At 44.7% G+C, this 13,713-nt stretch overlaps 1 long non-coding RNA gene across 1 annotated transcript; it reads right to left on the bottom strand.

Moving 5' to 3' along the window:
• Positions 1–9,565: 9,565 nt before the first annotated feature.
• On the bottom strand, positions 9,566–11,797 carry LOC125755884 (uncharacterized). The gene is made up of 3 exons (XR_007413331.1): positions 11,699–11,797; positions 10,426–10,495; positions 9,566–9,870 (listed from the first exon to the last, which is right to left on the bottom strand). It is a non-coding gene; the product is annotated as an uncharacterized LOC125755884 (long non-coding RNA).
• Positions 11,798–13,713: the final 1,916 nt, after the last annotated feature.

Here is a 13,713-nt window from a genome sequence, read left to right as displayed (position 1 = left end):
TTTATTTATTTATTCATGAGACACACAGAGAGGCAGAGACCCAGGCAGAGAAAAAAAAAAAAAAAAAGAGACCCAGGCAGAGGGAGACACAGGCTCCCTGCAGGGAGCCTGCTGTGGGACTCGATCCCAGGATCCTGGGATCATGACCTGAGCCGAAGGCAGAAGCTCAACCACTGAGCCACCCAGGTGCCCCAGGAGATAGAGGTTTTTTGTTTGTTTTTTGTTCTTGTATGTCTGGTTCAGGTTTTTATTTTTGTAAGTCCAGAATCACTTCCTTCAACCATCCATCCATCCATCCATCCAATCTATCCATCCACAAGCAAACCTTTGTAGGGAGTCCGCTTCGTGCCAGGAACAGAGGTAGGCACTGCGGATAGAGAGATGAATGAGAAATGATTCCTGCCCTTGGGGAACTCACAGTCAAGTGGGGGAGAGATATAGACATTAATTACACCTGTGTGATGAATGCTCTAATAAAGTTCAGAGCAGGGTGCTCAGCTGCCCCACGGAGCTATAGGGCAGCCATCATCTATTTTACCTTAGCCTTCTAAAGGTCTCTGATTCCTCCGAGAGTAAACTCTGAGCCCTAAGTCTCAGGGGTGCTGGATTAGATGTAGCTTTAAAGTAATTCTTGCAGGTTGCAGCCGCCAGTGATTCAAAGACGGTGAAGAGAGACATGACTGTGAGACTAATTCCCAGGGCTCATGGATTCCTGAATTTATGTTTTCTCAGCTTTTTTCTTCCCTTGGGCATAAATGTGCTTTAATATGGCAATACTGCATTCCTGCTCCAGCTCGTCTCCAACCTGCCATTTAACTTGATTCCTTGGGAGGCCTCTGCTTGTCCAAAGGGTTTCACTAAAAATTGAAATGGGGGCAGAGATTGATTGTGTTCCATACCCCTCACTCCACTCAAGGCCAACCAAACGACAGCTGCCAAGGGCTCAGACCACTTTGATACCCTGCAACTTCTCGATCTTCTTTTTTGTCACGACTGATCCTGAGACCCTGGACCTTCCCAAGCCAGACTGCACTCAGGAGAAAGACAGTGACAATGGGAACACACAAGTCCCCAACAGAATGCTTTCAGGATGAAAACAAATATAGTCAAATACTCCTGTGGGATTTCATTTTGTTTTGCCTCATTTTGCCTTATTTTTGCTACCAGAAACAAGAATAGGAAAAGGGAAATATGAAGTTGGAAAAACTTTTGTTGTTACTGAGGTTTGGATATTTCCAAAATCAGAGATTCGTGTCATAGTGGACAAGATGCTTTTACTCACCCCACCGAGAAACATTTTAATGATATTTGCTACTGAGGAGGAGCCCTTCAACAAAAGGAGAGGGAACATTCTATATTCACATATCACCGTGAAGGTACGGCCTTAGAAAACAACTGAAAATCTTGGTGTAGAGAGAATGTTTTCTTTAGTAGTTTAATGCCCTCCCGAAATATAAATTTGAGTTAGTTTGGATTGTAGAAAAGTTGAGCTGCTTGGCAAACATTTCTGTGAATTATGTGGTTGAAGCATATTACCGAGCCTTTCGGTGACCCTGAAAATGTGATTTTTACCAGTTAAGGCAGGAAAAAATTATCAGGACCAGCTAAAGGGAGAAAGATAGAACTAATATTTTTGAAGTCATAGAACCTAAATTTAAAGGCAAAACATTTTTTTTTTAAAAGGATACTGCTTGCTTTAAAAGCCATCATATTTGGGGCGTTAAGGTCCTGGCTTTTGGGAAAACAGGTTGAAATTTTCAAGTTTTTGGCATTGGAGGGAGCAGATGTATGTAGACTGGGGTGGATAGGACCTAGTGACCCTTCACAATCTTCCCCTTACCATATCATGTGAGTCCTGGGCCAGAGCCCATAGCAGCTTGGAGCAGCCTTTTGAGGGCCTGACTCAGGGCAGGGGCACAGGAAGTGACAAGTTGCCCAGTCAACAGTACCTGCATAAAGCTTGGAAACCCCCCTGAGGAAGGCACCACGTTGGTATAACACCGCCTATCCCACACTTGGCTAGCCCTTTTCCCAATGAGGATAGACCTCACCTGGACCATTGATCACTACTGACTCTGCCCATCTCCCTCCCCTACCTTCCCTTCCCTACGTCCCAGCCCATGGTTGCTCCTGCCTTGCTTGGGCCTTCCCCCTCATATGGATAACTCCTGAGATTTTGTTGTTGTCGTTAATTAAATCTTGGAGCCATGGTAACTATTGAAGGAAATCTGAGTACCTTACCCAACTGAAACCAGAGGAAGATGGTAGAGGGGAAGCCTCTGAGAGTCTAATTCTTGGAGTTCACATTTTAATTAAAGCACAAGTCCTTCTAATGACACGTGTCAATATTCCCGTTGTAGCAGGAACACGAGGAACATGTACTGACTGCATGTGAGAATGTTCATCTCCCATCTGACCCGCTCCATCTGGAATCTTGATCTGGATGTTATTTTCTGCGTAAGCCCCACCCATGGCCCCATGCCTTTGCTCATGCCATTCCTTCTGCCTGTGGTGTCTTTCTTCTACTTCTCCATCTGGCAGGGGTCGCATCAAGTCCACTTCTGTATCACAGGTGTCTGTCAGAATGTTAGCATGTCACGGGTGTAAGAAGCCAATTCAGTGAATATTTGATTGAATGGAAGGGTTTGTGATATTTGCCATGGGAAATCATGGACCACGAAAACACTAAATAATACACAGTAAAAATCAAGTAATTCTGGGGCACCCAGGTGGCTCAAAGGTTGAGTGTCTCCCTTCGAATCAGGGCGTGATCCAGGGGTCCTGGGATCGAGTTCCTCATCAAGCTCCCTGCAAGGAGCCTGCTTCTCCCTCTGCCTGTGTCTCTGCCTCTCTGTGTCTCTCATGAGTAAATAAATAAAATCTAAAAAAAAAAAAAAAAAGATCAAGTAATTCCTTTGTAGAATTATTACTGCAAGACAAGTAGCATTTAGGAAAGCAGGAGGGAGGGAGTTACAGGTGGGAGAAACTGTAGGATCAAAGGCATAGAGTTGGGGATGAGCATGGGTTTTAGGTAAAAGGGGGATGTGACTAATTAGGTTGAAAAAGGTATTGAAAGAAACACTAGGAGGTCATGTTTGGAGGGCCCATATTACCGAGCCCCTTGAGGTCTAAAAGAGATGAAATAGGTCATGGGTAGTCATTGAAGTTTCTTAAGCAAGAAGTAACCTGAGGCAACTGGTTGATTAGGGAGATACAACCTAAGGGAGAGGGTGGGTAGTAGCTGTGCTGGTAGAGGCTGGAGTGTGGTGTAAAACGGGCTCTTCTGAGTCGGGCGGGGGCAGAGTTTATCCTGGTGGAATCTAAAAGGAAGAAATGCCAGACTTAGATGACTATAGAACAGCTAGGATTCTTTTTATTGACTGACTTGGCATTAAAAACATCTAAAAGTTTGGAGGAAATATGTTATAAATAAATATACTTAAATCCCCCAAATTTTCTTTTATGGTCAACCGGCAAGCCCTAATTTGTGAAGGGAGATGGGTTGTGAACAAAGGTAATTCTAGAGTCCTGGCCAGACTTTTCTCAACAGTTTGGGCACAGACCTTTCCTTTATCTAGTATGGAAAATGTTAGATGGTTTTCTGCTGATTCTAGATGAAAAATGCTTCAAAATTTCCCTTCTGAATTTGTATCTACCAACAACATGTGCTATCTCATACCTTCTCTAACACTACATATTATTAAATATTTTAATCTTTTCGTCGATGAGTAGAAAAGACTATCTTATTTTAATCTTTTAAAAATTTAATTAAAAAAATTTAAAAAGATTCTTTTTGAGAAAGAGAGAATGAGCAGGGGGAGGGGCAGAGGGAGAGGGAGAAACAGGTTCCCCGCTGAGCAGGGAGCCCTTTTGCAGGGCTCAACCCCAGGACCCTGGGATCATGGCCTGAGCCAAAGGCACTTAATAGACTGAGCCATCCAGGCGCCTCTCTCTTACTTTAATCCCTTGCATTTTATTAATAAGTGATATTGAACACCATCTATGTACAAATTAGCCATTCATATTCCTTTTTACCTATATATCTATTATTGCCCTTTGCCTATTTTGATAAGGGGCTCTTTTGCTCTTTTTATTCACTTTTAAGAGCTCTCTGTTTATTTTAAATTTTTTTATTTATTTAAAGATTTTATTTATTTGAGAGGGAGAAAGCAAGAGACAGAGCATGAGCTGGCGGGCGAGGGTGGAGGGGTGGGAGGGCCGGGGCACACAGAGAGAGAGAAGACTCCCTGCTGAGCAGGACCCTGGGATCCTGACCTGAGCTGAATGAAGGTAGATGCTTTCTGACTGAGCCATCCCAGGTTCTTCGTTTAATAACAAAATTAAGTTTTGTTCATCAAAGCTGATATCAAGAGCCTAAATTTTTTTTTTAATTTTTATTTATTTATGATAGTCACATACAGAGAGAGAGAGAGAGAGAGGCAGAGACACAGGCAGAGGGAGAAGCAGGCTCCATGCACCAGGAGCCCGACGTGGGATTCGATCCCGGGTCTCCAGGATCGTGCCCTGGGCCAAAGGCAGGCGCCAAACCGCTGCGCCACCCAGGGATCCCCTAAATTTTTATAGATTCTAAAATTTGTAGGGATTGGCAAACTATTCAGGCTGTGAGTATTCTAGGTGTTTAGAAAAACTTACAAAATCTGCCCTTTTTAATCTTTAACTGGATTTTTTTGTGTTTTTGTTTTGTTTAGTTTCCATATTTTAGAGGGCTAATTTAGAAAAGTAAAAGTCCCAAAATGTACCCTCATCTTTTCAAATCTGTGTGTCTTTGATGACTCCACATCTCTAATCTACACGTAAAGTAAGGAGGTGTTTGAATGTAGTTCCATCAGGTGCTGCCGTGTTGGTTCTCGTACTCTGATCTCCTTAAGGGAATTTGACAACCCAACTGACCAGTATACCTGTTATGGGCTGAATTGTACCCCCCCAAACTCATATATTGAAGGCCTAAATCCCAACATCTCAAAATGTGACTGTATTCGGAGATAGGGCCTTGAAACAGGTAATTAAAGTAAGACGTAGTCATATGGGTACGCCCTAATCTGATTGGTGTCCTATTAGCAGAAGACGTCAGGATATAGACACACAAGGAGGAAACACCATATAAGACAAAGGGAAAAGGCAACTTTCTGCAAGTCCAGGAGAGGCCTCACAAGAAACGAACCCTAACCACACTTTGACTAAGTCTAACCTCTTTGGACTTAGGATCTCCTGTGCACCTCATGGAGTGTTTTCAGCCTTGGTTCCATGGAAGCGTAGAGGGCTCCACAGATGGGTTTTAGTAGTTCTGCAGACTTTTCATTTGACTTTTCCTTGTAGAATGCATTTTAACTATTTTAAAACACTGCAATAAAAATAACACACATTCAGACGTGTTTTATTTCACATTTTAACATATCTAAAAACACCAGCATATTAAAATGTGCTGCTAGGTTAACTTATTTGGAACGAACATCAGAATAAAATCCCGCCATCTGGATGTACATACTTGATGAGAGATATTGATATTCTGCACTGGTCTGTCTGTCTGTCTCTCTTAGATTCTGACATAATTGCTCCACATCTCCACTGATAGAAAATTGCACAAGTGCGTTTGTGAACACAGTACATTTGCACCTGCTCCGTTAAGTGCCACATCGAGCTTATTTGCATTTGTTCCCCTCATGGCATAAGACTTGTCTGCGCACCCACGACTGACTCTCACATCTTGAAATCATCACTTTAGAGCCAGAATGAATGCTTCCTTTCTAACTTTATGATTAGAAATGCAAGAATTTATTAGGTGTTACTAACAATTCAACTTTGAAACAGATATTTCCTACTACTTTTCTTGCAAGCTTCTGGATAAATTTAGTTGAACAGAAACTCAAGCTGTAAGGCAAGTTGTTTTTTAAAAAAATACAAAAACCATTGCCTCTTGCAACTATTTAGCCAGGTGAATCAGTATTTTCTAAATATTGTGCAAATAAACCAAAATGAAATAATAAATTGGATGCTGAGGATAGTAAATGATTGTGATGGTTCCAAATTTTTACATTCATCAAATCACAGTGGTCAATACGGTGTATATGTGGCGTATTTGAACTCCTGAAATAAATATATTCTAGTGAATATATTTTTGCTTTTATTTGTCTTAAACATTAGAGATTCTCTGTGAAATTTCTTTTTTACTAAGGGTGCTTTTGCTACAAGAAAAACCAGCAAGATTTCCTATAGCTCTTAACATCCTCTAAACTTCCGAGGTGGATGTGAGAAGAGTTCTGGGAGGGGTGAGTCAGGGCAATGAAGGGTGGCCGATCACCAGTCTCTATGCTCATCCCAAGAGCTTCCTTAACAGAATGACCGAGTGTCTGGGCACTACACTCCTTCTGGGGAATTGCATCTGGTTGAGATTTCAGATGAAGCAATGAACGGTCCTGTGAAAACTCCCGGATATATATAGGAAATTATCAAATATTGCTACAAAGATTTTTTTAAATATTATTTTTATAGGGCATAGTGTAATTACTTTGAAACTTATTTCCTTGGTCAACTCCTCTCTGGAGCAATTCTTTCCCGGAGGCAGTATCTGATAGAGTGTGAGGGAGGAGTGGGGCCTGTACCTGGGGTTGGAGGTGGGTGGGTATGGGACGTGGGGGGAAGTGATAGGCTCCTCTAGCAGCCGGCATAGTGCACTTGTGTGGTTGGAAATAGGGACCCTCGTTTGTTTCAGCCGCCGTCTTCAGAGATCTCCCTCACCAGGGTGTAGCATATTCCGAGGCCTCTCCTGGGTATGGGGTATTGTGGCCCGGCCATGACGCCTGGCTCTGGAAGTAGATAGCCCCAGGGGTGCGTGTGCAGTGTGTAGAGATAGAACAGGGAGGAGCTAAGGTTGCACATGCACCTGCCTTTTCCAGTGACTCCTCCCCCTTAAGATAAGAAATAAGGCTTAGGTTTTGAATGATAGAGGGGAGTAGCTTCCAGGCATTGCCCTGGGACTATATTCACCCACTGAGATGACTGATTTTAGGGCTGAGTGTTTTGGCCCAGGACTAGTTGGTGGAAATGATGCTCTCCTGATTCTGACCTTGGCTATTGTATTAGTTAGGATAAAAATTTTTTTTTAATTTTTATTTATTTATGATAGTCACAGAGAGAGAGAGAGAGAGAGGCAGAGACATAGGCAGAGGGAGAAGCAGGCTCCATGCACCGGGAGCCCGATGTGGGATTCGATCCCGGGTCTCCAGGATCGCGCCCTGGGCCAAAGGCAGGCGCCAAACCGCTGCACCACCCAGGGATCCCTGTATTAGTTAGGATAAATGTTCACCTACCTAAAATAGATATTCTAAACAGACGTGGCTTCCATAAGACAGGCTTTATTTTTCTTCCATCTAATAGCCGGGAAGCAGGAGGACCAGGGCTCTGTTTCACAAGATTGTCCAAAGACCTAACTCCTTTTTTTTTGTTTTTTTCCTCCATCTTTAGGGTGTTGCCTTTATATGAATGATCTTAAATGGTTCCTCTACATCCATGATCCCGGTAACTGGATGGAGGTGAGAGGGTAGGGGGTTGCTCATCATTTAAGACCACAGCCTGGAAGTGAATGTATCACTTCCATTCACATTCTTTTGTCTAGAGTTTGGTTTCATGGACACGTAGAGCTGCAAAGGAGAGAGACTGAACATGTGGTCTTTCTTCTATGTCATGTGCCCAGATATAATAGTCAGCTCCGTTATTTTGAAAAATAATGGATGAATGAATATTGGGGTACGACTAGCTGACTCTGCTAGGGTGTCTAATGAAGTTTGAACCACCATGCTGCCAGCTGGAGTTCTGCAAATGTATCTCCATCACAGAAGCAAATGGCCAAGGCTGGAGGTGGAGTGTCCAGGAGGGAAACCTGGCAGCCCCTGGTCTAATGGTACTAATTGATACACCGTTATTAGTATCTGTTTTTCTTGGAGACAGGCAAATCTCCGTTTGCCTATTTGGACCCATTCTTCATCTTCTTCACCCAGTGTGGTTCTCTGGGAGGCTACCATTTATGAATGATTCAGTGGACTCCTTGGCCTCTGGATTGAGAGTTGGCCAATGGCAGGCACAGGCAGGAGACTTGATGGCAGGAGACAGTGAGTTGCTTTTATGACTTCCCTACTCCCTCCTAAATGGCTCCTGGTAGGCGTGGCTACATCCCTGTATGAAGGTCCCAGCTCCTATTGGGCTACTCTGTCATAGCTCTGGCTCTTTTTAGATCCCAGACCACCCCCCCTCCCCGCCCCCACCGCCCCATCTCCTTCAAGTCTGGAGCTGGAAACTGCTTCCCCCTGCTGTTGGCCTCAGGTGCTTCCCTCTTCTGTTTTCCCTTCACCTGCCTGCACTTTTGAAAATAGTCCCTTTATGAAATTCTCTTCCTTTGCTTTCGCTTCATTTCATCACTTTCTTGGTAAATTCCTGACTGATGCGAATCTGGTTTAGGGTGTGGTCAGGCAAGCCGAACAAAGGAGAAAGGAATGTAGTATTTGTGAGTGTGGGAAACGGAGGGATAATAAGCTGAGTGAAGAGAGAAATGAGGGCATGAGCAGGGAAGATAGACTGAAAAAGTAGAAGAATCTGTTGTTGGGAAATCCCTTATCGATCAAGGATCTTAGGGAGTTGGGGGACTAGGATGAGCGAGTGAGAAATTGGGGGCTATCCTCAGAGACGAGAGGGCTTAAAATAGAAAATTTGTCATTGATCAGTTGTTGATAATAACAATATCCAGGTCATCAGTTCTTAGTCTTGGCCCTTTAATCAAAATTGCCGGGGCGGGGACGGGGGGGGGGGGGGAAGCTTGTAAAAACTCCTGATGACTGGCTTCACCTCCAGAGATTCAGGCTGTAATTAGTCTGGCGTGGGACCTGGGAATTGTAATTTTGAAAAATTATTTCAGATGATTCAGATGTTTGGCCAGTGTTGAGAGTCAGTAGTCTAGGGTGTGAGCATGGGGGTGGCTGCTGAGGTGGATAGGGGAAAGTGATCCTTGGCAGCCAGAGGCCAAGGAACGGAGAGGGCAGAGGCTTGGAAGAATCAGCTATGTCGAAGTCACTAAACATGGCAGCAGGGCTCAGGGTTCATGGAGAGAATACAGTGAGTCAGAGGTGAAAACTGGGAGGTTTGTAGGGCTTGAAGAACTTGGGGGTTTAGTCACCCTTGGCTGACTTTCTGGTCCTCCCCTCTCCTCTTAGCACAGGGTCAATGTCCAGGGGTCAGGTTGCCTCTAGGTAGACTTCTCTTTGGCCTACCCTCTCTCTTAACCCATCCCCATCTTAGGTTTTCATTATTTGCTCTTGGAGTTACCTTTTCCCACTGCTGATGTTTGGGGAACCACAGACTCAGGGCCTCTGCAATGTCTTACCCGGATCTGATTTTCTTGAGAGCTGACTCAATTCCTTGTTCCTTTCCAACCCACAACCTTCTTCCTCTACTCATAAAAAAAAAAAAAAAAAAAAAAAAATCACTTTCCTCTGCCTGACTCCCTCATGGTTTCCGTAGGGGGTTGATTATTGCCAAAGGCCCTACCTACCTCCTACCACCCAGGAACAAGCTTGTGTATTATTGAGAGGGGGGCTTCCCAGACAGTGACACACATGGTGGGGACAGTCAGGTGCACACAATCATTCAATCCTCTTTATTTCCAGGTGAGTTCATGTAATGCTATGCAGCTGGTAGAGAAAACAGGCCATCTTAAGCTGGAAGTTTCATCCTCTCTTTTGTTTTCTACGTGCGTGCCGTTGTGGGGCCGTTTAAATCAAATTCTTCTCTATAGCTGAGCGCAGACCCCGCACATTTCTGGTTTTGCTCTTTCTGAAGATAATTTCTGCTGTTTAATGAGATCTGAGAATGAAGTCAGGCATGAGCAGGAGAAAGGTCACAGTGTGTGCTCAAAGGTATATTAACTACTGTTGGAGCTGACATCGGTCTCCTTCCAAGAGGACAAAATTAAGCAGCAAATAGTAAATACGTTCAATGGCACTTTATTGCAAGGAGGACCATTTACAATGAAATAAGAATATGAGAATGGTTTCAAAGAGAAAATGGGAGTGCTTACAAATAGAACACATCTTACCGGTTAGAGTGGGAATGTGATTCCAGTCAAGGTTAATGGGGAAACGGTTAATGAAGGGTACAGATTCCAAAGCTGCATGATGCCATATTGTATCTCACAGAGGTAATTAATACTAGAGACTCTGGCTAAATGGACACATTATACACAGCAGACAACTTGAAATTCCACACACCATATAGAGAGGCTCCTCCGGATGCTTTATGACTCACCCTGTTCCTGACAGTGGGACATTAGAGCTGGCGTTTTCCAGCCCTTTCCCTCCCGGAGTCAGTGTGGTACCCGGACAGAACAGCAGACGGGGACAGGAGCGGGGTCCAGCTCACCTCAGTTGCTGGGAGGTGCTGGGTCACCTTGGGCGAATCTTCCTGTCTGTCTTGGGCTCAATTTCCTCATCTGTAAAACGAGGGCGTGGGCTAGCGTGATCTGTAAAGTGGCTTCCAGTTTTGAATCTGAGACTTTTTTTTCCTGCACTTCATTGTCATCCCGTCGTTAGCACTTACCTACTTCATCATTGTGTAAGGATGGATGTAGCTGGGTTAAAGATCGCAGATAGAAACACAGGCGTGGATTTACCTGCGTTACCTGCTTGTGGCCCTTGTGTGTACGTAGGCGTCCACTTACCACGTCTTTGAAATGATATAACCTTGGAGATTTGTGTCAAAAAACTTTCTATTTCTACCATCAGCGTTCATGGTTTTTAATCCCTCTCACATTTTTTCCCCCAAAGGTAAGCTAACGGGAGTAAGGTTACCTATAGAATTAATGCCTGGGATTAAGGCGAATGTGGGTGAAAGAGCCCCTTAGCCTATGGTTGCAGGATTATCTGTCTCTAAGAAGCACCTTCTTTTCTCTCCTTTTCTTGCTCTGAACACCCGAGGCGGGAGAATGAGGCCAAGGATCTGTAGCAGCAGGTGAGGGAAGGAATGGGGATCACATTACATCCTTCACATTTAGCTGTCTCCTTTGGCTGTCTGGAATCTTCCCTGTTTGCCTTGTTGAGTAGAGGGGCTTAAAAGTAGGGCATTTGCACACACTGAGTTTTCATCCCAGTGATCATCTTATTGACAGGCGTTGCTCCAGCTGAACAGTTTTCTCTGTGTTCAGGCCTGTTGGTAGGTGGCATCCCGAGGGCAGATTCCATTCTTATCCCAGCCCCAGAACTCGCCCATGGCTGCTTTTTAAAATTCCCAGGTGCACCTTGTTTATTTCTCCCTTCTCCCCTTCCCTGAACCCCAATATTGTCTTTACTTTTGCTCCTCGAGGAAAAGAAACGAAAGCAAAGCAAACAAAAAGCAACGTCCCTGGGTTCCCTGGCTATAGAGACTATCCATGCTTCCTTTAGAGGAGTCAAGAAATACCCCCTGTTATTCTGAATGAAGTAGCTTACAAAGGCCCACCAAATCCCAAATTTAGGGGGAAAAGGGGCCGAAAGAGTGCAGCTTTACGCACTAAATCTCCAGGTTCCACGCTTCTCCACAGACAATGGGAAGGGAAATCCTGGAGGGTTGGGGAGCCCAGAGCCAAGCTACCCTGTGACACTGACAGCTGCAGATTTGCGCCTATTGATTGTGGTGCAGGAGCGAATGTTCCATCAACCTTTAATTGAGCCGATTCCCGAAGAGAACAGGGTCAGCGTTTGCTGCGGGGCTGCGTCTACATAGCCACGGCTGAATTCTGGTTGGCGCCTCTTTAACAGACCCTCATTTGGAAGCTTTTTCACATTCTGTGGGTTCTAGAACATGGGTCCTTGGCTGAGAGGGTTCATCAGAATCACCTGGGTGGGGGGAGGTGGTGATTCCCCCCAGAAGATGGTGCCTCATCTCCTTTGTCTCTGATTGGGTTTGGGCAGGAGGTTGAGTAATTGTATTTTTAATAAGCTCTTTTTTTTTTTTTTTTTAAAAAGACAATTCTAATGAGCACTCAGAAAATTCTGGAAGATTCCATAGCAAATTGAGAGACAAAGTTAACAAGTTAAGGAGACCAAAAAAAAAAAAAAAAAAAAGGTGAAATTGTGAAATAATCCTATCACATCTTGCTGTGTGGGAGGGGACATGATTGCGTGGACACGAGGCGAGATACAGTAGCACCCGCTCCGTGTGATTCTTGAGCGGAAGGGCCTTGCTCTTTCTCGTTTTCGTTGCTGCGTGGCTTGCTTCATCTCAAGGAACAACTGGACTTTCTTGGAGGGCTCCCTCATTTCGTGCAGCTCTCCCTCAGACTCCCCCGCCGTCACCGAGGACCTGGTGGTGAATCCGGCGTCCACTGTAAGAGTCCACGGGACTTCATGACATGACACCGGATGATGGCGGGTGACCTCCTCCCATTGCTATGTTGGGTGTGTGCTCAGACAGTTCTGATTTTGATTTCCTGGTAATTGCTTCCTCATGGACTCAGCCTTTAAAAAAAAAAATTATTTTTTAGTTTTTCAAAAATGTCCTGGTCCCACACAGATGCCTCCAACCCATCCCTTCTTGCCATTCTCGGCCTCCCTCAAAGCCCAGCTTGTTCCTTAATGAATCCGCCGCACGCTGAGCTGTGGCCAAGGAAAATCAAGAGGCCGTTCCATCAAAACATCCGTGATGGAAAAGCCTGTTCCCGTTCTGAGCTTGTGTTCCCCTCGTGTCCCCCCCTGACCCGGAGGGTCTGCGTGGGGGTCAGGGGAGGACGTTTGCACCCCCCACCCCCGGCTACTGTTAAACCGTCCTCATGGTGGTGACTCTGCTGTGTTTACATTCCTGGGCTGCTTTGCCTTTGAAGCTGCTCCTTATTGGTGGGTTGGTGGGGCCTGGTGGCTCCTATACATTTTAAAGCTGCATTCCCCAGAGTTTGCCCCAGCGATGGAGACCTGCACTTTGTCTTTTAAGCAGATAAAAAGAGAGGTCAGTCAGAAGTAATTCCCCTACTCCTCGTATAAACAATTTAACTGCTGCAGCAACATACTTGCTTGGAATTACTCCCTCAGATTCAATTCCCTTTTCCTGCTCCACTTGTAAAAATGTTTAGTGTCCTCTATAAACTGCCGCTCACCAAGGTGCAGGGCTTGCTGTGCGGTTGTAGAATAAATGTTAATCTAATACAGGTTACTAGGTCAAATGCAATCACAGGCTTGTGGGAAAAGCTTAATACTGTTCTGCTTCTTCTAACACAGTAAACCTGGATATTATATGATAGGTTAAACACCAGTGAACCATGGCAAGAATTTTCTTGAAAGTAGGATTTAGTACAAAGGAAACTACATTGAAATGGTGACCTAGGATTGACTTTGCTCTCCAAGAGAGCATTCTGAGACGCCGGAGTGCACTGTGAAAATGGACTCCTTAAAAATGTGATGTTCTAGAATTCCTTGCTCGGGGGATGAATGCCAGTTGGAGCAGCTGCGACACATCTAAGGGTTTCATATGTTCTCAACTATGACTTCAGTTCCCCCTCATTCCCCAAAAATTCATGAGTGCAGATACACACACACACACACACACACACACACACAAGCTTTCCTTATGAGAAGTTAATGTGCCACTGGATGGCCTTTCGAATTTGGATCCCAAGTTGAACATCAAGTGAACACGGCATCAGGGGTGCCAAGCATATGGGAGCCAACTGCCTTGAGAGGA

Source organism: Canis lupus, chromosome 10 (assembly GCF_003254725.2).
Source record: "Canis lupus dingo isolate Sandy chromosome 10, ASM325472v2, whole genome shotgun sequence".
NCBI classification, from domain to species: domain Eukaryota; kingdom Metazoa; phylum Chordata; class Mammalia; order Carnivora; family Canidae; genus Canis; species Canis lupus.
Note: the sequence above shows the minus strand (reverse complement) of the source record. Positions and strands in the feature narration are given on the sequence as shown.